Here is a 5,302-nt window from a genome sequence, read left to right on the forward strand (position 1 = left end):
TGTCCATAAGCCTATTTTCTGGAATTGTCTGCCATCTCTAATGAGATTTTAGCAGCTTGTACCTCAAAGATTCCCAGTTTCTCTATTACAGAGAGTGGCATGAGGTTTATTCCTGATCCCAGGTCACATAGAGCCTTCTCAAAGGTCATGGTGCCTATGGTACAAGGTATTAGGAACTTTCCAGGATCCTATTTCTTCTGAGGCAATCTCAGTTGATCCAATGCATTTAGTTCATTGGTGAACAGGGGAGGTTCATCCCCCAAGTCTCATTACCAAATAAATCGGTATTCAGCTTCATGATTGCACCAAGGAACTTGGCAACTTGCTCTTCAGTAACATTCTCATTCTCTTCAGAAGAGGAATACTCATCAGAGCTCATGAATGGCATAAGGAGGTTCAATGGAATCTCTATGGTCTCTAGATGAGTCTCAGATTCCTTTGGTTCCTCAGAGGGAAACTCCTTATTGATCACTGGACATCCTAGGAGGTCTTCCTTACTGGGATTCACGACCTCAACCTCCCTTACAGGTTCGGCCATGGTAATTAATTCAATGGCCTTGCACTCTCCTTTTGGATTCTCTTCTGTATTGCTTGGGAGAGTACTAGGAGGGGTTTCAGTGATTCTTTTACTCAGCTGGCCCACTTGTGCTTCCAAATTTCTAATGGAGGACCTTGTTTCATTCATGAAACTCACAGTGGCCTTAGATAGATCAGAGACTAAATTTGCTAAGTTAGATGGATTCTGCTCAGAATTCTTTGTCTGTTGCTGAGTGGATGATGGAAAAGGCTTGCTATTGCTAAACCTGTTTCTTCCACCATTATTAAAGCCTTGATGAGGATTTTGTTGATCCTTCCATGAGAGATTTGGGTGATTTCTCCGTGAGGAATTATAGGTGTTTCCATATGGTTCACCCATGTAATTCACCTCTGTTATTGCAGGGTTTTCAGGATCATAAGCTTCTTCTTCAGAAGATGCCTCTTGAGTACTGTTGGATGCAGCTTGCATTCCATTCAGACTCTGAGAAATCATATTGACTTGCTGAGTCAATATTTTATTTTGAGCCAATATGGTATTCAGAGTATCAATTTCAAGAACTCCCTTCTTTTGAGGTGTTCCATTACTCACAGGATTCCTTTCAGAAGTGTACATAAACTGGTTGTTAGCAACCATGTCAATGAGTTCTTGAGCTTCTGCAGGCGTTTTCTTTAGGTGAATGGATCCACCTGCAGAAGTATCCAATGACATCTTAGCTAATTCAGACAGACCATCATAGAATATATCCAGGATGGTCCATTCTGAAAGCATGTCAGAAGGACACTTTTTGGTCAGTTGCTTGTATCTCTCCCAAGCTTCATAGATGGATTCACCTTCTTTCTGTCTGAAGGTTTGAACATCCACTTTAAGCTTACTAAACTTTTGAGGAGGAAAGAACTTGGCTAAGAAAGCCTTGACCAGCTTATCCCAAGAGTTCAGGCTATCTTTAGGTTGAGAGTCCAACCATATTCTAGCTCTGTATCTTACAGCAAAAGGAAAAAGCATGAGCCTGTAGACTTCAGGATCTATTCCATTAGTCTTAAAAGTATCACAGATCTGCAAGAATTCAGTTAAGAACTGAAAAGGATCTTCAGATGGAAGTCCATGAAACTTGCAGTTCTGTTGCATCAGAGAAACTAATTGAGGTTTCAGCTCAAAATTGTTTGCTCCAATGGTAGGGATGGAGATGCTTTTTCCATGTAAATTGGAATTAGGTGCAGTAAAGTCACCAAGCATCCTCCTTACATTATTATTATTTTCGACTGCCATCTCCTCTTCCTGTTCGAAAATTTCTGTAAGGTTATCTCTGGATTGTTGTATTTTAGCTTCTCTTAGTTTCTTTTTCAGAGTCCTTTCAGGTTCAGGGTCTGCTTCAACAAGAATGTTCTTATCCTTGCTCCTGCTCATATGAAAAAGAGGGAACAGAAAAATAATAATAGGGATCCTTTTTACCTAGGTATAGAGGTTCCCCTGTGTGAGTAGAAGAAGAAAAGAATGTAATGTAAAGAAGGGAAGAAGAGAAAATTCGAACACAGATGGAAGAGGGGGTTCGAATTTGGGTGAGATGAAGTGTTAGTAGATGAATAAATAAATAGAAGGAGATGAGAGAGAGGGAGGATTTTCGAAAATAATATTTTGAAAAGGGGTTAGTGATTTTCGAAAATTAGGAATGAAATCAAATTAAAATTAAAAATTGAAAACAATTAGTTAATTAAAAAGAATTTTTGAAAAAGAGGGAAGAGATTTTCGAAAATTAGAGAGAGAGTTAGTTAGGTAGTTTTGAAAAAGATAAGAAACAAACAAAAAGTCAATTAGTTAGTTGAAAAAGATTTGAAAATCAATTTTGAAAAGATAAGAGGATAAGAAGTTAGAAAAGATATTTTAAAATCAAATTTTTGAAAAAGATAAGATTTTTTAAAAAAAAGATATGATAAAAAGATATGATTAGAATTAGTTTTGAAAAAGATTTGATTTTTAAAATCACAATTAATGACTTGATTCACAAGAAATCACAAGATATGATTCTAGAACTTAAAGTTTGAATCAAAATGATGAGCGGATAATTTATACGCTTTTTGGCATTGTTTTTAGTATGTTTTTAGTAGGATCTAGTTACTTTTAGGGATGTTTTCATTAGTTTTTATGTTAAATTCACATTTCTAAACTTTACTATGAGTTTGTGTGTTTTTCTGTGATTTCAGGTATTTTCTGGCTGAAATTGAGGGACTTGAGCAAAAATCAGATTCAGAGGTTTGAAAAGGACTGCTGATACTGTTGGATTCTGACCTCCCTGCACTCAAAGTAGATTTTCTAGAGCTACAGAACTCGAAATGGCGCGCTTCTAATTGCGTTGGAAATTAGACATCCAGGGCTTTCCAGCAATATATAATAGTCCATACTTTGGCCAAGAATAGATGACGCAAACTGGCGTTCAACACCAGCTCTCTGCCCAAATCTGGCGTCCAGCGCCAGAAAAGGAGCCAAAACCAGAGTTGAACGCCCAAACTGGCACAAAAGCTGGCGTTCAACTCCACAAATGGCCTCTGCACGTGCAACACTCAAGCTCAGCCCAAACACACACCAAGTGGGCCCAGGAAGTGGATTTATGCATCAATTACTTACTCATGTAAACCCTAGTGACTAGTTTATTATAAATAGGACCTTTTACTAGTCTTTTTGACTATCTTTGGTCTCAGTTTTAATCCATTGTTCATCTTAGGAGACTATTGATCACGTTTTAGGGGGCTGGCCATCTCGGCCATGCCTGGACCTTTCACTTACGTATTTTCGACGGTAGAGTTTCTACACTCCATAGATTAAGGTGTGGAGCTCTGCTGTTCCTCAAAAATTAATGCAAAGTACTACTATTTTCTATTCAATTCTTCTTATTTTGCTTCTAAGATATCCATTCGCACCCAAGAACGTGATGAAGGTGATGATTATGTGTGACGCTCATCACCATTCTCCCCTATGAACACGTGCCTGACAAATATTTCCGTTCTACATGAAATAAGCTAGAATGAATATCTCTTAGATCTCCTAACCAGAATCTTCGTGGCATAAGCTAGAATGATGGCGGCATTCAAGAGAATCCGGAAGGTCTAAACCTTGTCTGTGGTATTCCAAGTAGGATTCAATGATTGAATGACTGTGACGAGCTCCTAACTCGCGATTGCAGGGCGTTAGTGACAGACGCAAAAGGATAGTAAATCCTATTCCAGCATGATCGAGAACCGACAGATGAATAGCCGTGCCGTGACAAGGTGCGTGAGCATATTATTCACTGAGAGGATAAGATGAAGCCATTGACAAGGGTGATGCCTCCAGACGATTAGCCGTGCCGTGACAGGGCATTGGATCATTTTCCCGAGAGATGACCGAAAGTAGCCATTGACAGTGGTGATGTATCACATAAAGCCAGCCATGGAAAGGAGTAAGACTGATTGGATGAAGATAGCAGGAAAGCAGAGGTTCAGAGGAACGAAAGCATCTCCATTCGCTTATCTGAAACTCTCACCAATGAATTACATAAGTATTTCTATCCCTATTCTATTAATTATTATTCGAAAACACCATTATCAATTTATATCTGCCTGACTGAGATTTGCAAGGTGACCATAGCTTGCTTCATACCAACAATCTCCGTGGGATTCGACCCTTACTCACGTAAGGTATTACTTGGACGACCCAGTGCACTTGCTGGTTAGTTGTATCGAAGTTGTGAACCATGGTATTGGCACCATGTTCTTGGCGCCATTGCCAGGGAAAGAAAGAGCCATGAATTTTACATAATTAAAGTGTAATCACGATTACGCGTACCAAGTTGCTCACGTTGCCAGGGATTGTTCGAGCCTGGACATCACAATTTCGTACACCAAGTTTTTGGCGCCGTTACTGGGGATTGTTCGAGTTTGGACAACTGACGGTTCATCTTGTTGCTCAGATTAGGTAATTTTCTTTTTGTTTTCTTTTCAAAAAAAAATTTTTCAAAAATATTTCAAAAATGTCTCATCTGTTTTCGAAAAAAAAATAAAAATGTTTTCAAAAATATATTTTTCTTCAGAATTTTTAAGAATGAATTCTAGTGTTTCAAGATGATTTGTTGAATCCTGGCTGGCTGTAAGCCATGTCTAATCTTTTGGACTGGGGTTTCAATTTACCATCACAACAGAAGAGATTCTCACACACTTAGTTGCTCTATACTTGAAAAGTATCCATATCTGCTGAAGCTTGGCTGGCCATTGGCCATGTCTAGTGTTTTGGACTGGAGCTTTCATTGAAAGCTTGGCTGGCTAGTGAGCCATGTCTAATTCCTGGACTGAAGCTTTAGACTAACATGGCAAGATTCCTGGAATTCATATTAAAAATTTTGGAATCCTTATTTTTGTTTTTCATAATAATTTTCGAAAAAATCCAAAAAAAAATTAGAAAATCATAAAAAATCAAAAATATTTTTCTGTTTCTTGTTTGAGTCTTGAGTCATGTTATAAGTTTGGTGTCAATTGCATGTGCATCTTGCATTTTTCGAAAATTCATGCATTCATAGTGTTCTTCATGATCTTCAAGTTGTTCTTGGTAAGCCTTCTTGTTTGATCTTGATGATTTTTTGTTTTGTGTCTTTTCATGTTTATCATATGCATTCTTGAATTCTTAGTGTCTAAGCATTAAAGAATTCTAAGTTTGGTGTCTTGCATGTTTTCTTTGCATTAAAAATTTTTCAAAAATGTGTTCTTGATGTTCATCATGATCTTCATAATGTTCTTGGTG

The 5,302-nt window shown here is 37.9% G+C and overlaps 1 non-coding gene across 1 annotated transcript; it reads left to right on the forward strand.

Moving 5' to 3' along the window:
• Window positions 1-1,300: 1,300 nt before the first annotated feature.
• Window positions 1,301-1,408, forward strand: LOC112745739 (small nucleolar RNA R71). The gene has a single exon (XR_003173652.1). It is a non-coding gene; the product is annotated as a small nucleolar RNA R71 (small nucleolar RNA).
• The last annotated feature ends 3,894 nt before the right edge of the window (window positions 1,409-5,302 follow it).

The sequence above is a fragment of the Arachis hypogaea genome, chromosome 14, assembly GCF_003086295.3.
Source record: "Arachis hypogaea cultivar Tifrunner chromosome 14, arahy.Tifrunner.gnm2.J5K5, whole genome shotgun sequence".
NCBI classification, from domain to species: domain Eukaryota; kingdom Viridiplantae; phylum Streptophyta; class Magnoliopsida; order Fabales; family Fabaceae; genus Arachis; species Arachis hypogaea.